The 22,849-nt window shown below is 39.4% G+C and overlaps 1 pseudogene; it reads right to left on the bottom strand.

Moving 5' to 3' along the window:
• Positions 1 to 2,279: 2,279 nt before the first annotated feature.
• On the bottom strand, positions 2,280 to 2,878 carry LOC100614264 (PRELI domain containing protein 3B-like; annotated as a pseudogene).
• Between the last annotated feature and the right edge of the window lie 19,971 nt (positions 2,879 to 22,849).

Genomic DNA, 22,849 nt, shown 5'->3' with positions numbered 1-22,849 from the left:
ATGTAATGCCCTTCTTTGTCCTTTTTGATCATTGCTGGTTTAAGGTCTTTTTGATCTGATAGAAGAATAGCAACCCCTGCTCTTTTTTTGTTTTCTATTTGCATAATAGATCTTTCTCCATCCCTTTGCTTTGAGCCTATGGGTGTTTTGTGTGAGATGGGTCTCTTGAAGACAGCAGACAGTTGGGCCTTCCTTCTTTATCCAACTTGCTACTCTACATCTTTTAAATGGGGCATTTAGCCTGTTTACATTCAAGGTTACTACTGATATATGAGGATTTCATCCTATCATTATGTTGTTGGCTGATGGTTACGTAAACTTGATTGTGTAGTTGCTTGCTAGTGTCAGTGGGCTATGTACTTAAGTGTGTTTTTCTTTTTCACTTAAAAGACAGTTTTTATTAACAAAAGTTTTTCAGAGTCTACATTTCAACTTTAGTATTAAATAGTCCAAGGGTTTCATTTATGAACAGTTATTCCAGTTTAGTCGTCTTAAATACATTTGCTGGCTGTGTATTTGTGTTTAACAGGTAAAAGCTATCAATTACCAGCTATTTCAAAAAAGGTAACTAACTACACTGGAAAATGAAAATGTATAGAATTTTATCATTAGATCAGAGTTTAAACAAATCAAAGGATATGGATTTGTTTAAAAATCTCTTATCATTAGGGCCTTACACCTTTTTCAGAACAACTGTAATTTGCAGAAATTATACAAGGCAGATTTTCATCAAATATCAATTATTTAGTGATGTTTTATTTAGCTGAAATGTTATTTCACTTGTAAAAACTATCTCTGATTACAAAGAAGAATCAGAAAACTTATTAAATTTAACCTGCTTTTACAAATGTTCTAAGAATTCTTAAGCTAAACAATTTTTATGTAGAAAAATGATAATTTAAAAATAGTTTGTTATACTATTTCTGTGGTGTACATACATATATTAACTGGTCTCTGATAGGAAACATGACTAGAAGTTTATCACATTAGGCACAGTAAAATAAAGGCAAGAGCTAATCATCTTCTAGCGAAAATACTCTCTATGCAACAATTGCAAATGTCAAAGCTATTATTTAGTGGTTGTTAATTTCCTGCTACAAAATGTAAAACAAAGTACATTTACTGAATTGTTTTTCAATTTGAAGTTGCCCTCTGACATCTCAAATAAGAAATCCCCATAAATAAAGCTGCAGTGCAATTCACTTAGTAGTTAGTTTCAGGCCAAGCCTCCCCCCCACCATTATCCTCGTTCTTCCCCACTGCCCCCAAATCCTGCAGTGGCCCTGTATTATTAAAAACATTAAGTACCTGGGGTTTATGCTTCAGAGCAAGACATCAGCTGAGTAATTTCAAATGATATACAGCTCCTTCATGTAAAAAAGATGTTTTGTGATCACAATTACTTCAAAAAGTAATTATATTAAAATAATCTGACATATCATACCTTAGCAATTACAAAACCGTGATTTTGACACATGAAAATGTTTAAGTTAGGCAAATGTGAAATGCTAAAAGATGTGAACAGCTGTTCTTCTGTTTAAGTTAGGGCGCTGCAAAACCCAGGTAATGACTTTATTTTTTTCAGTAAACATAACCAGCCCATGGTACAGCATACAAAATCACAAAGTACAAATCCAAGGAAGTTAATACCTTTACTAAGATACAAAACTTTGGCAAATCAATACAGTATTCTTTAATGAAACCATACTTTTGTTGGAGTCATGTTACTTTAGTGATAATTTTCACTCCAAAAATATTTAAGTACCAAATCAAAACACTGGTTTTGAACGGTGGTTTATAGCACGGCAAGTTATTTTACACAAAATATATTTTAAAACTACACAATTTCTCCTTTTAAGTGAGTTCCCTTGTGCAAGCTGTTGAAGTGTACAGCAGCAGGGCAATGGGCATCTATAGGAGGTGGCTCTGCTCTGTTCTGGGGTTGGTCCAAAGTGAGGTGGAGTTCCCACATATGAAAAGCTTGAAAATTCTACCTTAAGGAGATTCAATATTAATACCAATTTCCAAGGAGTTCTTGTTGAATTTTCACAGAAAGACTGGAACCCTCAACATCAGATAGTAATTTCAAACAACATTAATTTCAGATGATCCCTTTTATTTAGAGGCCCTGCATCCACTTTGATCAAAAATCACATAGCCTTATGCCAGTTTATTTAAAAAACGACCTAAAATATAGTTGTATTTTTTAAATAACAAATAAATATGTAGTCAGCTTGGAGAGACCTGGGCTACCCAACGTTGTCTACCAACTTTTATGATCACTTGTCTGCAAATGCTGCTGCTGCCATTGGTGTCCTTATGCTTCCTCTTGCTGAGGCTGTCAGTTCTTCAATCTCAGCATTTAACTTATGTATTACCCATTCTATTGCTTCTCAGCCTTTACTAGTGTTTGAGGATATCATACTTGCCATCAGTTCTTCAAAGTATTGCTGAGGCTAACTCCTTTCATGGTGATTATGGCTTCTTGAGTCAAAATAGATTTTTCTGGGTCCCGAGGACGTGGTTTGTATATAAGTCTCTCATCTGCTGAAACCATATCTGTAAATGAAATATTAGTAGATTTAAGTTTAATTGTTTTCTCTACAGGATCAACTACAGAATGTTCTTGCACATATGTTTTCATTCTTGCTGCACCAATAAGAGACTTCACAATGGAAGGTAGTCCCCACTCTGTGCTGAGAAGTCTGTGGCTGTGCAACTTTCCAGAGGGATCTATATGTCTGTCCAACACATCAACTCCAACCACAGTTGGTTCATAGGGTTTGGGTATTTCTGCATTGCAGCTGTTGTAACAGTTTCCCATGAGTGGTCAAAGACATGCTCCGAAGTCCAGATCTTCATGGTGCCGTCAGCCTGAGCGATGTCCGGGTGGTGCTAGGGAGAACGAGGCACAGAGGCTACACGGCCCCCGCCCCCCACATCTGCAAGTGTGTATGTGTGTGTGTGTTTTTTTGATGGCAGAAATCTTTCTTTTGTTGCCATATTTAGCACTTCCTTAAGGACCTTATGTAAGGCAGGCCTAGTGGTAAAACATTTCCTTACCATTTGCTTGTTTGAAAAGGATTTTATTTCTCCCTTGTTTATAAAGCTTAGTTTGGGGGGATATGAAATTCTTGGTTGGAAGTTCTTCTCTTTAAGGACGCTGAAAATAGGCCCGCAGTCTCTTCTGGCTTGTAAGGTTTCTGCTGAAAGGTCCACTGTTAACCTGATGGAGTTTTCTTTTTAAGTGACTGGCTCCTTTCCTCTACCTTTAAGATTTTTTTCTTTCCTGTTGGTCTTGGACAATCTGATGACTGTGTCTTGCAAATGGTCATCCTGTATAGTATCTTGCAGGGGTTTTCTGAATTTTTTGAATTTGCATGTCAACCTCTCTAGCATGATTGGGAAAATTTTTGAAAATTATATACTGAAATATGTTTTCCAAGTTGCTTACTTTCTTTCCTTTTCTTTCAGGAATGTCAATGAGTCATAGGTTTGGTCTTACATAATCCCATATTTCTTGGAGGTTTTGTTCATTTTTTAAAATTCTTTTTTCTATATTTTTGTCTGCTTGCATTGATTCGAAGGAGCAATCTTCAAGCTCTGAGATTTTTTCCTCAGCTTGGACTATTCTGTTGTTAATACTTCCATTGTATTCCAAAATTGCTGTAGTGAATTCTTCAATTCTAGAAGTTCAGTTTAAATCTTTCTTAAAATGGTTATATCATCTTTCAACTCTTGGATCATTTAAGTTGAATATAGTTGATTGACTTCAACTATAAGTTGGAGTTATGGATGTTTTCAGATGGACAAGCCTTAGTATAGCACTCCTGAGCTGTGTCCTCTAGCCCTAGGGGGCTGGGACCATCCCCATGCCTTTGCCCTCTGGCCCCTCTAGGTTGAGCACTGGCCATACTGAGGTTGGAGGGTTGAGGTGCTTCTAGGCCACTGGCAAAAGTGCTCTGTTGGTGGCTGCTGGCTAAAGTGTTGCATCAGGGATTACCAGCAAAAGCACTCCAGCAAGACAGTTGGGGGGCCATTGGTGAAAGTGCTCCAGTAGAGCAGTGGGGGCCACCAGTGAAAGTGCTATGGTGGGGTGGCAGGGGCCACCAGTAATAGCACTATGGTGTTGGTGATTGGCAAAAGTGCTCTGGCAGAGCAGGGGAGGCTTCACTGTGTGCCTGATTTCATGGAAGTGGCCAGGCAGGGACCCGGGGAGGGACCAGTGGTTGGGTGTGTGTGTGTGTAGATCACACTTTACTTGGTCCCATGGAAAAGACAGCCCTGCTTGCCAGGTCAAGCAGTTAACAAAGGTCAGAGCCACCTAGAGAAGTATGGCAAGCCTTGTGGTATGTCCGTATTCCTTTGCACCCCTTTGTACACCAAATTCCCCAGGTTCCTTGCAGACTGGATCTCTGTCTCTATTGACTCTCCAGGTAGTTTTCCCTGCCAACTTAAATGCTCATGGGGGCCATGCGATCTCCTGCAGCTAGGATCCCAGCAGTCCATGGTAAGAGTTAGCCACTCTGCAATTCCCTCACTCACTCTTGCTTGGGAGCTTTCAGGGGCAGGAATGAGACCCAGCACTTGGCAACCTTGTGCAGGGTTCCCAGCTTCCTCCCACTTCAGCCCCAGTATCTGCATCATTTCTGCATCCACTTTCAGTGCATTCTCTCATAAGATCTGTTTGGAATATGCCATGCTACTCTGGCCTCTCTTAGTGGGAGAAGCTCTTCCTGGCTGGATTCAGCCAGCCATCTTGTCCTTCTCCCTTTTTATCCCCATAATATCCTATTTTCTATCTCTCTTTCTTCTGAAGTTTTCCGATGGCCGTAAAAGGAATAAAAAGAAAAAAATAATTGGATGGAAACTTAATTTCCTCATCCAAAAAAAAAACAAAAAACAAAAAACGAGGGAAATGCTAGCTTTGTAACTTATAGTCTTTCCCCCTGATCAGGGAGATCAGGGCTATTACCTTAGGGGAGAGACAAGTGAAGAAGACAAATTCTTGACTTTTAATTTCCAACAGTTTAATAGTTTCTTGATGTCTATAGCAGAGTCAAAGACTGAAATTGGATAAGTTCAGGTTTTTGAAAGAGAAAAGGTGTTTTGATTTCCCAAAGCCTAAGAGACTGAAGGATTCAGAGCACAATGTTTACACAATAGACATTAGAATGAGAAGACAGTGCAATGTGACAGCTAATTCTTCCCCTCAACGGGCTTGGAGGGAGATGCTGATATGGCTCTGAGAGAAGTGCCCCATCCTCAGCCTCCACCATGGACCAGCAGCAATAATCATATCCAACTCATGTAGTACTTACTATGTGCCAACCAGTATTCCAAGTGTACATATTTTAATCCATTTACTCTTCTCAACAACCTTACGATGTAGATCCCATTTTGTAGATGAGAAAGCTGAGGCACAAAGGAGTCAAGAAACTGGCCCAAAGTCTCATAGCTAGTAAGTGGCAGAGCCAGTGTTTGCACTCTGCAAGTTTGACTCTAGAGTCCTTGTTTAGCAGTGACCAATCCCTGGGTGAGGTTGAGAGAAGGCTCAGATTGACTTGGAGGGTTCCAAGAGCAGAGAAGAATTGTGCTTGCTTTGTGGGTGAGGCCTGAAGGCCCAGTGAACCTCATGGGCACATTGAAGCAGTAGCAAAGCAGAGAGGACAATGAGGCAAATCTAGGTGAGAAGGGCTCTGGCAATTCTGAGACTCCTGCAGCTTAGAGAAGAGCCCACAAGAATTTTCAATGTCCCTAGTGGTTTGTGGACATGGCTGAGAGAGGTTGTGACAAGGGTTTCCAGTCAGGAGCAGCATGGAAAAGCCAGAGGCCACGGTGGACCCAAGCACACCAACAGAGGATGCTATGGAGATAGAGACTATTGACCAAAGACCAGCAGGTGAAAGTGCTGTCATCAGATGCCAGTGAAGAAGCTGCCTCACTTCTCAGCAGCATGATGCATGCAGTTCCCACAGAACTGCACTGACATCCCAAAACAATGAAAGGGAAAGCATGAAACCCTGAATTTGTCTAATTTTATTCTCGAAGTGACTGAAGAACCACTAATTTGAATTAATTTAAATCGGGAAGATTAACTTTCCTGCTACAGAGAAGACTCAGAGGTTGAGATAGAAGTTTAGCTTGATTACAGAGAAAAGTAAAGGTTCTATTTTTGCACTCCTGTTTATTGGCTTGTGAAAACTGTATTCAGTACATAATTCTACTTAAACCATATAAATTCAGCATGAGAAGCCACCATATGAACTTTCTGTTAAGTTTTCAAATATAAAAGTGCTTGGTAGCTGGCCTGAGGAGATGAGATGGACTCTCAATCCTTTGTTTCATGTTCTAGTGCAGACACATCTCCTTGAAAAGCAATTTCCACTCAATTACATTCACGTTGTGTAGGTTGGAAGCAGTAAAGGCAAATGAAGGACATTTCAGTGCCAATGTTATATTGGTTACTGATACCAAATTATCTCTGGATTAGAAACATCGCGGTCCATATTGTGGCAGTAAAAGAACTTCATACCCTAGCTATGGATGAGGCTAATGTGTGGGTTTATAGACCTTGCATTCCCCAGAGTGCCTTATAAATCTGTGAGTTTTTCCCAAGTGCTCCGTTTTACATTTGGATCCTTGAAAGAGCTGGAAAATCAGAAGAATAAACACACACACATGCTAAGAGCTACCCGGTTAATTATGCATGGCAGGAACTATACTTGTTCCATTTCTTTTTTCTGTTTATTTCACAAAGTTTTAAAAACATTTTTTGTCAGAGAAACATTTTCTGTTGCAAAAGGGGCTTCTATTTTCTGAATAGAGGGGAACAAAAAAATCCCCCGATAAGAATTTATTGGCCTTGAAAAGAAGTTTAAATGGCCAAAGTGGGTCTGCAATCAGCTCCTAAACAAAGAACAAGCAGATTCTTATTGTTGCTGCAGTCATGTAATATTTCTTGTGAATCATCAATGCAAAGAGCCCTATTTCAGACTCACCACATAATTATTTCTTAGTTTTGTTGCTAATAGATAAGTATGTTTGAAGTCTTTTCCATCAGAATGTTCTTCATTGAGTCCAGGCATGGTGGCTCGTGCCTGTATTACCAGCACTTGGGGAGGCTGAGGCAGGAGGATCACTTAAGGCCAGGAGTTCAAGAGCAGCCTGCCCAACATAGAAAGACCCTATTTCTTAAAAAATTTTAGTTGGGCATGGTGGTGCACACCTGTAGTCTCAGCTACTTGGGAGGCTGAGGAGGGAGGACAGCTTGAGCCCAGGAGTTTGAGGTTATAATGAATTATGACTGCACCATTGCACTTCAGCCTGGCAACAGAGCAAGACCCTGTCTCAAAGAAAAATGATCTTCATTGAATTTACTTGCATGCTTCTTTGCTAAATCAGCCTGCTGGCTGGGAGCCAGGGGAGGCTCTAAGTTGTTCTATGACTCTATGCTTCCATTTCTTTCTTATTGCTAAAATGAAGATAATATCTGCCGCAGACATGTATCATAGAGATGCTAGGGTAATTTGTGAGTTATTACCTGAAAAGCACTTTAAGTAACTTAGGAGAAAAGAATCATAAAGTATAAACCAGCATTACTTTCATATTGCCAAGGACAGATCTCACCACATAACAGGTTGCCCCAAGAACATCCACTTAGGGCAGAAAGTAGTGATTCAGAAGTCTCTAAATGCACCTCACATTTTTCAGCATCTCCTCATCCCAACACATGGAGCTGCAGAACCTAAGAGGCACAGGCCCTCAGCCTGTGCCACAGTCTCAGCATTTTAGTTCTCTTGTCTATCAACTCTGAAAATGCCATTCGCAGGATTGTCTTAGAGAGTAAGTCACCAGAGTAATTAGAAAGTGCTTTACAAATAAAAAGTGCTATATATAATGAAGAATAATATTCAAGCACATGCATTTTGAGTGCAGAGATATGGGTATTTATCTGTTCAACTTTTTATTTGCAGGAAATGAGTATGTTGGCTGAACTAAAGCTGTCTACAGCTTTTAAGACGACAGCTGTGAGATACTTAGAAACATATGCTGCTCCATGTTTTGTCTGCTTGACATTGCCAGATTGAAGATTTAAAATGAGTTTCAAAGAATTTCCATCGCATTGCATATTTTGAAAGCTTTTTCATAAAGAACACAATTAATAACAGTCTTCCATACTAAGCCACCTCTCTGATGGGCCTTCTGTGGTAAATCCCACGAAGAGAATGGTGTGTCCAGTGGGTGACCAGAGTTTTCTTGGACATTTAAGAACTCTTTCAGCCTACAGCAGGGTCTACTGGAGTCCAAGATCGGCAACAGGCCTCGAACAGTAGCACAAATCTGAACATTGTTAGTTTGGTGGACCATGGCTCATTTTCAATCACTTTATTGTGTTATAAACACAATAATATTTTCTCCTTTATGCTTCTTTTGAATTGGGGACACACATTGTCTGCATTCTGGGTAGCTAGTCAATGCTCGAACATTATGGTTGCCTAGTAAATCCTGAATAGTAGGCCACCACTGATGAAGAGCAGACACAAACAAGTATTTTGTCCCTTTCATATTTTCCAAATCCCCCTGAAGTAGAGTTCAATGCCATTATGAAGATACTTTTTGTTCTCCAATTCTGAATTAGGAGTATGTATGACACATACTCCTTAGAGTTCCAAGAGAGTTATTTTTTTTTTTGGTTATGTATTAGATGGAGGTTCCCTGACAGCAGATTCTGGCAAGCCAAAGGCCTCCTGGAAGATCCAGGCTATTCCTGCAGATTGCCCTTGTTTGAGAACTGCAGCCCTGAGCCTAGCAGGGTGGTTACTGATTGGACAGTCATGGCAACATCAAGCCAGCAGGGAAGGAAATGGTGAGTGAGGAGGCAGAGGGACAGATAACCCAGGGTGCTAAAGCTGACATCAGGGCATGACCATAGATGGGGAGAAGACTCTGGAGAGTGGGTGCCAAGATTAGGGGGAGGCTTGAGTACAGAATAAGGGTGGTCCGATAAAAGAAAAATATATCAAACACATGAGAAACGAAGCCAGTTTGGGGAGGGGGAGATGGAAAAGGAATAGGCAGTAGTACAAAATTCGAAAGTAAAATAAAAGAGAGACTTTCCTAGGACCAAGTAAAGCAATGCGCCATGAGTTATGGAAGTCAATTAGCTCAGTCCTCTGCTCCTGCTGCTCAGCGAAGGAGGACAAAAACAAAAGCTAGATTCCAGCTCCTGCATCCTTTGTCCATGTAGCAAGGAGTGTTCCCCTGAAATAGTGACTCTCCTTTGTTCCATTAAAGATTTTAAACTTGCTGGGTGCAGTAGCCCCAGTACTTTGGGAGGCTGAGGCGGGAGGATTGCTTGAGGCCAGGAGTTCAAGATCGGCCTGGGGAACATTGGAAGACCTCATCACTACTAAAAATAAAAATAAAAAATCAGCCAGGCATGCTGGCACATGCCAGCTACTCGGGGGGCTGAGGCTGGAGGATCACTTGAGCCTGGCAGATTGAGGCTGCAGTGAGCTATGAAGGAGCCACTGTACTCCAGCCAGAAGCAAATAGACCCAAGTAGGATTGAGACTAAATGACTATTTAGAGTAACAGTTGTATTATTTTAAAATTTTAGGCAATACCCTTTTTGAAGATGCCTTAGATTTAGGAGTAGAAGTGTAAACATTAATTAAAGTAGATAAAACCAGATAGAGCAACTCAAACGGATTTCAAATGGCAAATGAAGACCCATTAAATTACATCTTATATTAATGTAACTCGTGAGCATAGAAATCATGCTTATGTTGGAGCAAAAATGTAAGATTTTATTCTGCAATTTCATTTGAAGTTCTGAATCCTTTTCCCTAATTTTTAGTGTCTCCCACTTTCTTGGAGGACAATTTTATTCATCCTCTACCTTCTTTTCCTTTTACCTCTTCCTATTATTCTCCCTAGAATGCTTTGGGTCATAGACAGAGGTGAATGGGACTAGGGGGAATCAGAGTTAGATAAGAACTTTTTTTTTGGTGCCTAATTTGGCTTTTAAAAGTTCCTTTCCATTTCAAACATTTTTTTTTAAAAAAGAAACAGTGAAATCTACCTAGGTAGTAAATGGACAATATTATCTTCTCTTATTCATGTGATAGTCTCTCCATTTTCAGGTTTTATTCCATCAAAAGTTGACATTTTAACATAAAGTGAAATTTCCTCCCACTCCCTGCCATACAACTGGGAAAAGGCACCCTTTTGCAAGTAGTGTGATACGCAAGATTTTGTGAAAGGAGATTGTATCTAATACAGCCACAAATTTTAGGTATGTATCCATGTCTTTCTAGATCTGTGAGCAGCTAAAAGTAGCAACATTTATGTTTGAAAATCATAAGAAATCAAAATTTAAACACAGAAACAGTGATTCATAACCACTTCAGTCCTGGGAAGATGGAAATAGTTGCTTCAAGCTTGAGAAGACCACCAGAGCAACTCATTAGGTTCAGTGTAAGCCTGTCTCAGTGCTGTCTTTCTTTGGACAAAGATTTAAGGCATGATATGCAGCAAGTTCAGACTACCTGTTACACAGCCCTCTTGGGTGCAAGAGTTGCATGGGATGAGTCAGTTTTTGTGCCTAATTGTTATCATCTTTGTCTCACTGACAGGTGTAAACTTTATTAATTTGTCCCATGTTTGAATTTTTGATAAAGAGTCAAAAACCTAGTTGAACTTTTATATGAGAAGGAGTTTTGTCGAGTCCACAAGTGGTTCTCCATTGGGAGCTGAAGGCTTCCCACTCCATCTACAGGGGAGCTTTGTGATGTGGGTCAGGACAGTAAGACACATGGATGGATTAGTGAGAGGAGTAACGCAGGGAATGTAACCAAGGTGTCCCAGGCCACATTTGTCATTAGGTAGTAAGCCATGATAGCATGAACCCCCACCTGTCTGACTCTGGTGGCCTCTCAAGGTCACTTGCACTATTTCCGGGTGTTGTTTTTAGGGTGCTTTATGCACATCTATGCACCAGGCTGGCAGCAGTGATTCGTGCACCCTTGATTCAGATTCTATTCTAACTCTGATGTGGGAATGTCACTTGGTGATTTCTCACTGCTGCCGCGCCCAGCACAAGAATTCCTGCGACAAGTCTGGGCTGATTCCACGTTTCCAGTGCTTCCGGAGTTCAGGTGTTCCCGCCTTCTTTAAGGGGCTGGGAGAATGGCCCTGCTGCCCTGCCCTTTGTTCCCCCAGCCAAGAGGTGGCTCTGCTCCTCTGGAGCTGCACTAAATCTCTCAAACGCTTCAGTTTCGGAGTGAGGGACAGAGATGGAGTAGTTACCTTACCCTTTGCCCCTTCCTCTACATTTGTCTTCTTAATCCTCCTCCCCTTTCATTACACCCACCCCAGTCTCTCCCAGGTAGAAGACATAATGCTATGCATATGCCTGTGAGTGCAGGGACGCAGGTGCTGGGGTGGGGACACAGCTTAAGAGAAGGGGGAAGGAAGGTTTGGCTGTCCTCAGTATTTGAGGCTCCACTCAGCCAGGTGAAAATATTGTGAAAATTAATTGGCACATAGTTGGGTAGCTGGAGAGAGTTGTGGGATTCCATCATTCCCCTCTTTCTCTCTCTGCTTCTCTTTATTTCGTCTCTAGTGACCTCTGTGCCAAGACGGGCTTGCAAGGTCCCCTTGCATAGGGTTCCTTAAATTTCTGAAGTGGAGGGAAAAGTCTGGCTGGCAGATTGAGCCATCTCCTCACTGAACATGAGAAAAGAAGTTCTTTATCTCTTCTGCTCAAGCCCAGGCCTTGAGTGAGAGAAAGGGTGCCTTGCAGCCCTCACGCAGTTTAGGGCAGCCCCACAGGCAGCTGCAGGGACTTGGGTTTTTGAGAAAACAGAGTGGACATTTGCCTTGTGGGTCTCAGCAGCACCTTACCCAGAGGCTGGTGGCTGCAAAAGTGCTCAGGGCACCTTGATGAGCACTGGCAGGCATAAATAATATTTCAGAGAGTATGTTGAGACTACTTAAATAAATAAACTTCTCCAGCATCTAAGCAATGCTCATTTACAGAAAGTCAATAGGCTAATTAACCTTAGCTATTTATAGAAAGAAGTCTCCCAAGGACAGAGAGTGACTTGACAACATTTTGTTGCATTATTACATTTACTTAATAATAAAGAAAACAAAATTTCTTTTAAAAATACCTTAGAATTTTAATTGCTCTTCTCTCAATAGGAGAAAAACTGAATGGCTGGAATTAACAGCTCTATCTTACTTCTGTAGAAATATATGGTTGGCAAAGCACTTTCCAATACACAACCTTGTTTAATCTTTACAACTGTACTGTTTGATGATGAGAAACAGGGCCACTAACGGCTTTGCCCAGGGTCATACGGCCAGCGGGGAGCAGAGCAGGATCATCAGCTTTCAAATCTTATTTCGTGGTTCTTTAGTGCATCTTAAACTTAGAGTGAACTTGAACAAGATGAATGTAAAGTCCTTAGCATTTCCAAGGCCATTTTAGCCCCTTCAAAAGTCTTTCCCTTTCTTTGGGAAACCCCTCAACTTTCTTTCTCTCTCTCTCTCTCTGTTTTTTCAGTGAAAATGTTTGAGAGATTTTTATGATTTTCCTTTTGAGTTCTTTGGCTATGAATACTCATTTTATTTAAAGGTTGGCTGAGACGTCTTTCTTAGCAAGCACAGTGAATACTCAGGAATTCTTGCGAGTGAGAAAAATCTATTCTACTAGTTGTTTTCAGATGTAATAAAGACTTTACATATATTACATTCAATAACTAATAGAACCTATATAATGTTATGTATGGTAGACATTTTATTAAGCATTTGTTTTAATTTTGCAGCTTGCTTTTCATATCTTTTTAGGGATTATATCTGTTCACAGGTCTTCAAAAAGCACATTTTCAGTTTTCCCATCTATAAATTGGATATAATAATAGCACCTACTTCATAAGGTTGTTATGAAGATTAAATCTCTTTCAGTTAATAAACTTAAAGCTCTCAGAATAGCAGCTAGCACATGGTACTCAAAAATCATTAGCTATTATTATTCCTGTTAGACAAAAGAGCTTTTATTATGCACCTCACCACAGAACAAATTTGTAGGAAGCCAGCAATTCAACCATTGAATCCCAGTACAATCCATCTATTTATGCTAAATATCCAAATAATTTTGGAATATAGCTCTTAGGAAATGATATGGTTTAAGAGAACAGACTATATGGTGTAATCATAGTCAACTACAGCAAAGACATTAATGAGAATGTTTTAGTGAAAAGCAAAAATCATTTCTTTCCAGTAGAGTAGAATAGAATAGAGTAGCATAGTATACAGTGGTTAAAAGCATTGATGTCCTGGCCAGGCCCGGTGGCTCACGCCTGTAATCCTAGCACGTTGGGAGGCTGAGGCGGGCAGATCACGAGGTCAGGAGATCCAGACCATCCTGGCTAACGTGGTGAAACCCCGTCTCTACTAAAAATACAAAAAAAAATTAGCCGGGCCTGGTGACGAGTGCCTGTAGTCTCAGCTACTCAGGAGGCTGAGGGAGGAGAATGGCGTGAACCCGGGAGGCGGAGCTTGCAGTGAGGCGAGATGGCGCCACTGCACTCCAGCCTGGGCTGCAGAGCGAGAGACTCCATCTCAAAAAAAAAAAAAAAAAAAAAAAAAGAAAGAAAAGAAAAGTAAAGCATTGATGTCCTGTTTCAAATCTTGACTTTGACTTTACTATTTGTGTGATCTTGGTAAGTTACTTGAGCTCTCCAGACATCTGTTTCTTCATCCATAAAATAGAGGTATTAACAGTGTGTATATGAAGGTCAGGGAAGGATAAAATGAGGTAGTGCTTAGTCCGGTGCCTGGCGCTCAGAGTGATGGCCAGAAAATGCTGGCTGTTAGAATCATGATTATGAACTTGGGGCCAGAGTCCAAACAGAGAATAGTTCTTTCTTTAGTCCAAGCAGTACTATAGTCACTTACCCTCTTTCTATCTCCCACATACCCATGTTTTGTAACGCTTCAGATTCTTTGCTTGTAGTGGAATAAAAAAATTTTGCATCTTTCCCTTTTTTTGAGATTTCAGTACCTCCCCAGATGTAAACCTCCATTTGAGAATCACTATACATTCTGCATATTTCTTCCAGCCAAGAAAATGTTGCCAAGTATTGATTTGCTTTCTGTAGTTTTTATTATGAAAAATGCACACACACATATTTATATTTTTGTATGTATATAGTTTCTGTATTTGAAAACATAATATTGAATAAATTTTTCTAAAAAAACTTCTACAGCTACATTTTCTCATTCTTCTGTTCAATTTGTCTGTCTGAAATATAGCCTATTAGTGGTAGAAGATAAAGTTCCAAGGATGCTATTCAGTTCAGTTGGCCACAGGTTGGAGAAGAACCCAAGCTTGCCAAAGAAATTTACTGTTGTCTGTGCATACACACACACACACACACATGCATTTATATTTAAATGTATAACTAATATTGTCATGAGTCACTTGTTTGAACTCTTATCAAAACTATTTTTCTTTCAAGAGAAATATTGATCATGAATTTCTATTAAGTATTTTTCTTTTTTCCTTGTGTAACAGCTTTTTATTTCAACCCCAACTTCTTTTATTTAAATGTGAAATTTGTAAGTCAAATGTGGCAAATGGTTTACAATGCGAAATTACCTTTAATTCATTACTTTACAGTTTTATTCATTTCCATAATAGGCTTCATAGTGGGAAAGTATTGGCTTTTAAGCCAATGAATTTAGAAACGATTCCTATTTCTAAGACACAGCACTGGTCATAACCTATTCTATAGTTCATCACTTTTAGCTATGGGTGAGCCTCAAAGAGATTTTGTAAGAGCTGAAAATTTGAAAATGGGGGTAAAAAGAAGTAAGTAGATATTTGTGTTGGGCAGAAATTTGTACATTACCCCTGGGATGTAAGATGACAAGTAAAATAAAATGTTCTAGAAAGGAGGAAAGGCAGAAGTCATGGCTTCATGCAGTTGAGTGGGTAGAAAATAAAGGAATGTTAGCATTAGAGGCCCAAACAACATAACTAGACATGGATCACATAGGACATGGAGATTTTTAACCTATGTATGTAAGTCGTTCCAAAAAACTGTTAAAGGATAAAAATGCTTAGTTAATTTGTTACCAGAATCCCTCTGTGTTTAAAAATCACATTCACACTAATGTTAAATATAAAAATACCACATATCCTATGTTGATAGGATATGTTCCTGAGCCTTCTCCTAATATATCCCATGCCATAGAAAGGTTATCTCCTCATGAACTTATCTGTAGATTTTACATTTTGTTTTATATAACACATAGTATTCTAAAAAATGAGTTGCTATATATATATATATATATATATATTTTTTTTTTTTTTTTTGAGACAGTCTTGCTCTTGTTGCCCAGGCTGGAGTGCAGTGGCACGATCTCGGCTCACCACAACCTCTGCCTCCCGGGTTCAAGCGAGTCTCCTGCTTCAGTCTCCCAAGTAGCTGGGATTACAGGTATGCACCACCACGCCCCACTAATTTTTATATTTTTAGTAGAGACGGGGTTTCACCATGTTGGCCAGGCTGGTCTTGAACTCCTGACCTCAAGTGTTCTGCTCGCCTTGGCCTCCCAAAGTGCTGGGATTACAGACGTGAGCCACCACACCTGGCCCAAAATAAATTTTTATAAACAAGATGACTTTTAAACATTAGAGGAGCTCTCATTTTATTTTACTTATTTATTTTAAATTAAAACATTTATATATCTGGGAATATAAGTGCATTTTTGTTACATGAATATATTGTACACGGGTGAAGTCTGGCCTTCTAGTGTACCCCTCATCCAAATAGTGAACATTGTACTCACTAGGAAATTTTTCAGCCCCCATCTCTCCTATCCTCCCATGTTTTGGAGTCTCCAGTGTCCATTATTCCACCTGTATGTTCATGTGTACCCATTGTTTAGCTCCCATTTATAAGAGAGGACATGTGGTGTTTGACTTGAGGCCATTATTCTCAGTGAAATAGCTCTCATTTTAAAGAACTTGAATAATTATTATTTGATTTGGTAATTCTCTAAGCTCAACTATATTAGGTGTTCAAAACAGACAAAACACAAAGCAAAGACAGAAGAGTTCTGGGAAGAAACAGACAACAAAGATTGTTTATAATCGTTATAAATTGGGAGGGGAGGGCAGATTATACATACATATGTATAGCTGTATAGGTATGTCTATACACATACACACATAGTGGTTGACAAAAGGAAAATATGTATGGACACACAAAAAATTCACAACATCAGTTGTATCTAGGAGGAGAACAGGATGGATGAAGGACAGGAAAATAGATGACTTTTCACTGTACATTATTTTGTACTACATGACTTTTGAACCATGTGTATATGTTAACTCTTCTATCCCCTCAAAAGAAAGTGACAAAGGCTGTCTTTTGACTTTGTAGCTTTTTGGCTAGATACTGTTTGACTTTGTGAAAACACAGATCATTCCTTCATATATCTATAACTATTTATTGAGTGTCTATCATGTGCCAGCTACTGTTCCAGCCCCTTGATTGATCACAGAAAACCTTTCTGAGGAAGTAACACATGGGCTGGACCAGAGCATTCTGGGTGGAGGGAACAAACGCAGAACCTTCAGGAGGGAGATGGGTGGAAGGACAAGCCATTTTTGAGTGAATGATCACTGTGTGGGCCGGAGCCATGTTAGTGTGTGTGTGGGGGGGCATGTATAGGAAATAATGCACAACACTCTCTCTGGTTCACTTCGACACTGATCTGCATCCCTGAAGGATGGCAGCATCAGCATTTCACCAGAATGCCAGGGAGCGTGAATCCCTAAAACCATTTCTGGGTTATATTATTCATACTCTTAGGCCTTGCCACTCCGTATTGCCCCCATAAACACCAATAATCCTGGGTAGGAGCATATTAGGTCTTCCCTCACAGAGATAAGCTCAAGATATTCTTCCCCAATAATCAACGAGAACATTCAAAAAAGAAGAGAAGAAATGAGAATGGCAATTTGGCCTCATGTTCAGAATCACCTGTGTGAATACTATCTTTGCAAGGAGGAGAGAGCATGGGCCCCATATCTTTGAGGATTTAGAGATTTAATGGGACCAGCTGGTCTATAGCAAAATAATGCTAGAGGTAGAGGCAGTAATTTACATGTCCCCCACCTCACAAGTTTTTTTCTTTAGAGTAGGTCATAAATATTTTTCCATTTATCGATAGCAACTTATCACGTATCAAATACTGTTCTAAGTGCTTTCATATATGAATTCATTTTATCCTCTTGACATCCTTATTGCTATTTCCATTTCACTGATAATGAAATGGAATTCCAGAGAGGTTAGATAACTTGACCTTATTTACAAAATTAGTGGGCTCAGGCCTGGGCTTCAAACCTAGGCAGGCTACTTCCAGGGTCCATGCTCTCCTTGACTGTATCAGCAAAAGAATACATCTAAACTGCCATATTTTCCATCTCAGAAGATTACCATTCGGTTTGAATATTGATGTAAACACCCTTAGACAAATAATAATTTAACAAAACTACTGAGTGCCAGCATTTAGATTACATGACAGTTAGAAGGGAGACAGAGAAGAAAGTTTATTGGCTTGCATGTTCTATCAGAAGATTTGAATTGGTGTAATTCAATTTTCTAGATGAATTTTAAAAAAGAAATTAATATGGGGTAATATTGCACTCCTCTCTTATTAGATAAATATGTTAATAGAGTGCCTTTTGGATATGAAAGTTTAATAGTTAAAGGATCTGTTAAGCTTATCATAGAGGCACTTGGAACAGCAAACAAAGGGTGGTAAGCTGAAGGTCCCTATTCAATAGCCTCACGTTTATCTGTTCCATGGGACAAATTCTACGTTATTGCACCATTACATTTTATTCAGGCAATATTAGCAAGTACAACGACCTGTAAAGAAAAATTAACTTTCAATAAAGATATCAGGAATGAAGCAAAATATGAGAAGTTAATGCCCTTGCTGCTAGAAACCCTAAAATGTACCACCAAGTTCTAGCAGTAAAATTTCTTTGAAATACGTGGTGCCTGGTGACAGGGCTTTTGTGGAAAAATACAATGTGAAAGAATACTCTTTTGTCCTTGCTAGCTGTTTCCCAGCCAACTGAAGATGATGTGGTTCCTTCTAAATGCCTGCACAAGATCTAACATTGTATCTATCATCTCTCATTTAACTATGCAGCATGAAGAAAATGCATAATTTACAAAATCTTTCACGCAGATGTCAAGTTGCCCGAGCTGTGTGTATCTAGAGCTGAAGTTTCATTTATTGCAGAGGCATACTGGCCCATGACTACAGGCCTAGGGATATTACTTTTTCTCAGACTCTGCTCCACACCCAGAAACACAGGTTTGCACCTAAAATATCAGAGTGGGAAGGGACTTGGCATGAGTCCAGTAGGATGGCAGCAGCATTCAGGTATTAGCTTGGGAGCGTGTGAGTATGTGCCTGCACATACATGTACACACCAAGCCCTCCACATACATGTATGCACACCCTCACCACCACACCCATGCATTCACACACATACACACTTAGACACATTCACACAAACACACGCACACACTCTTCTCCAGAGATGTCATATTTAAAGGTGGTTTTGTGAACATGGAAGAGGCCCTTGGCAAATTTAGTCCTATTTTAAAGTCCTGTTGTAAAAAATAATCCCTGTAAACCCGAGCAGAATATTTGAAAAAGGACTAATCTACTAAAAAGTTTTTCGGACTTAAGGTAAGATCCCAGAATGTATAATTGAAGCACATCATCTCTAATGATAAGTAAGTAGTCATAATGCTCATGTCATGCCTCTGTTCAAAATCCTGCATTGTGTCCCTAATCCTCATCACTGCTCAAGGGTCAAAACCAAAGTTGACCCTTGAACGATGGGAGGATTAAGGGCATGGATGCACCAGGCTGTGAAAAATTCATGTATAACCTTTGACTTCCCCCAAACCTAACTACTAATAGCCTACTGTTGGGTGGAAGCTTCACTGACAGCATAAGCAATTAATGCATATTTTGTATGCTACATGTATTATATACTATATTCCTATAACAAAGTAAGCTAGATAAAAGAAAATATTATTAAAAAATCCTAAGGAAGAGAAAATGTATTTACTGTTCAGTAAGTAGAAGTGAATCATCATAAAGACTTTTATCTTTCTTGTCTTCATATTGAGCAGACTGAGGAAGAGGAGGAAGACGGGGGTTGGTCTTGCTATCTGAGGGATGGCAGAGGTGGAAGTGAAGGAGGTGGAAGAGGGGGCAGCAGAGGCAGGCACAGTTGGTGTAACTTTAGGAAAATATGTGGTAATTTATCTGACTTTTTTGCTTTTTCATGTCTCTCAAAATGTTTCTATTTAGTACCAATTCTTCCACCATTTGTTTTAGTTTCAGTGCCCATATATAGAAAGCCCATGTCATAAAAGAAATCAAAAGCAATCTTGGATAATCTGAGCCCTTCTCCCAGATTGTCTAATGTCAATTTGTTTTCTGGCACTGCTTCTTCCACATCTTCTTCCTCATTGTCTAGCACTGGTTCAGAAGAACTCACCTCCATCAAGTCATCTTCTGTTAATTCCTCTGGCATGGTATCTATTAGCGCTTGAATATTTCCAAGATTCGTATCTTGAAACCCTTCACTCCCCAACTTTTTTGCCATATCCCCAATCTCTTTCATAATTTCCTTGATTGGCTCTTTTGTAAATTCTGGGAAGTTATGAACAACGTCTGGATACAGTTTTCTCTAGCAAGAATTTATTGTTTCAGGCTTGATGGCTTGCATGAGCTTTTCTGTAAAAACAGCGGCATCTTCAATGGTGTAAACCTTCCAGACTTTCATGATGTTCTCCCTACCGGGTTCTCTTCCATAGCATTGACACTCCTTTCCATAGAGTACCATGTGTAATGAGCCTTAAAGGTCCTTATGATCCCTTGATTTAGAAGTTGAATTAGAGACATTGTGTTTGGGGACAAGTAGACCACTTTGACGTTTTTGGCATTGACCTCATGGGGTTCTGGGTGGCCAGGGACATTGTCCAATATCAAAAGAAGCTTAAAAGGCATTTCTTATTTATTTATTTATTATTTATTTTTATTATACTTTAAGTTTTAGGGTACATGTGCACAACGTGCAGGTTAGTTACATATGTATACATGTGCCATGTTGGTGTGCTGCACCCATTAACTGGTCATTTAACATCAAGTATATCTCCTAATGCTATCCCTCTCCCCTCCCCCCACCCCACAACAGGCCCCAGTGTGTGATGTTCCCCTTCCTGTGTCCATGTGTTCTCATTGTTCAATTCCTACCTATGAGTGAGAACATGCGGTGTTCGGTTTTTTGTCCTCGCGATAGTTTGCTGAGAATGATGGTTTCCAGCTTCATCCATGTCCCTACAAAGGACATGAATTCATCCTTTTTTATGGCTGCATAGTATTCCATGGTGTATATGTGCCACATTTTCTTAATCCAGTCTATCATTGTTGGACATTTGGGTTGGTTCCAAGTCTTTGCTCTTGTGAATAGTGCCGCAATAAACATACGTGTGCATGTGTCTTTATAGCAGCATGATTTATAATCCTTTGGGTATATACCCAGTAATGGGATTGCTGGGTCAAATGGTATTTCTAGTTCTAGATCCCCGAGGAATCACCACACTGACTTCCACAATGGTTGAACTAGTTTACAGTTCCACCAACAGTGTAAAAGTGTTCCTATTTCTCCACATCCTCTCCAGCACCTGTTATTTCCTGATTTTTTAATGATCGCCATTCTAACTGGTGTGAGATGGTATCTCATTGTGGTTTTGATTTGCATTTCTCTGATGGCCAGTGATGATGAGCATTTTTTCATGTGTCTTTTGGCTGCATAAATGTCTTCTTTTGAGAAGTGTCTGTTCATATCCTTCATCCACTTTTCGATGGGGTGGTTTGTTTTTTTCTTGTAAATTTGTTGGAGTTCATTGTAGATTCTGGATATTAGCCCTTTGTCAGATGAGTAGATTGCAAAAATTTTCTCCCATTCTGTAGGTTGCCTGTTCACTCTGATGGTAGTGTCTTTTGCTGTGCAGAAGCTCTTTAATTAGTTTCCATTTGTCAATTTTGGCTTTTGTTGCCATTGCTTTTGGTGTTTTAGACATGAAGTCCTTGCCCATGCCTATGTCCTGAATGGTATTGTAAAAGGCATTTCTTTATTAGTAAGGTACTTCCTGATTTCAGGGAGAAAGCATTGATGGAATCAATTCAGAAAAAAGGGGTTCTCCCTGTCCAGGCTTACTTGTACAACCAAAAGACTGGCTGTTGGTGTTTACCTTTTTCCTTCAAGGCTCAGGGGTTAGCAGCTTTATAGATATGGGCAGTCCTGAGCATAAACCCAAATGCATTTGCATAATACAGTAGAATTAGACTATCCCTTTCTGCCTTAAATCCTGGTGCTTACATCTCTTCCTTACTAATAAATGTCTTTTGTGGCATTTCTCCTCACCAGAACATGGCACTTTCATCTGCATGAAAAACCTGTTCAGGCAGATATCCTTTCTCATCATGATTTTCTTAATGATGTCTGTTACCTCTTGGTTGGCAGAAGCTGCTTCTCCTGTTATCTTGATATTTTTAAAGCCAAAAATCTCTTTCTAAAATTATCAAGTCATCTTTTGCTGGCATTAAATTCTCTAGCTTTGGATTCTTCACTTTCTTTTAGCTTTAAGTTCTCATATAATGACTTTGCTTTTTCTTGAATCATACTGGAGTCTATAGGTATGCCTTTATTATAGAAATCCTGCACCCACATAAAAGCTGCATTTTCAATATGAGATAAAAAGGTATTTTGCAAAATGTGCAAAGTTTCTGTGCATGCTTGCATAGCTGCAGCAATGTGTTCACAGATTTTCTTTCTTTTTTCTTTTTTTTTTTTTTTTACCATGGTACTTATGCTGGATCATTTATCTTGAAATGTTGGGCACCTGCAGCTGCAGAACTCAGTGTAGGGTACATATCAAGCAGATGTAATGGCATGGCTTTTCTCTCATGGCTTTTCTTGGGAGCACTTCCAGCATCACTAGTGGCACTTTGTATGGGTCTCATGATGTTATTCAAGGTTTATGGTATTGCACTAAACACAATAAAAAATATACAAGAACTGCATGAGATAACTTTTTACTGAAATATGCAATTTTCTAGAGATATGAACTGCTTATGTGGAGATGATTAGTGTCACATTTTAAGCACGTACTTGAGCTCACCAGTAGCAATAGAAGGTGGCTATGAAATTATTACAGTCTATACTATAATTAATTTCATGCAGTTATGATTTAATACTGCATTTTTATGTTGGTTTACATTGATCTCAACTGTGAATGGTACCACGTAGGGTCTTTGTGTTGTGTGCATACATTCTGATAAATTTTAACTTCCTATAATAAATTTGTGTAAATTTTATGATAGTAAATGATAACATAAGCTAGTATCTACATATATTTTACACATTAATGACTAACATTTTGTTAACTTTTTGTTTTTTTTGACAGTGTCTCACTCTGTCACCTAAGCTGGAGTGTAGTGGTGTGATCATGGCTCACTGCAGCCTTGACCTCCTGGGCTCAAGTGATCCTCCTGCCTCAGCCTCCCAAGCAGCTGGGACTACAGGGGTGCACCACCACACCTGGATAATTTTTACATTTTTTGTAGGGACAGGGTCTCACTATATGGTCCAGGCTGATTTTCAATTTTTTTTTTTTTGATATTTCTAGGCAGTGTGGTTTGTCTGCAAGTTTTTTCAATTTGT

This window comes from Pan troglodytes, chromosome 6, assembly GCF_028858775.2.
Source record: "Pan troglodytes isolate AG18354 chromosome 6, NHGRI_mPanTro3-v2.0_pri, whole genome shotgun sequence".
NCBI lineage: Eukaryota > Metazoa > Chordata > Mammalia > Primates > Hominidae > Pan > Pan troglodytes.
The sequence above is the reverse complement of the archived record's forward strand: the minus strand, read 5'-3'. Positions and strand labels throughout refer to the sequence as shown.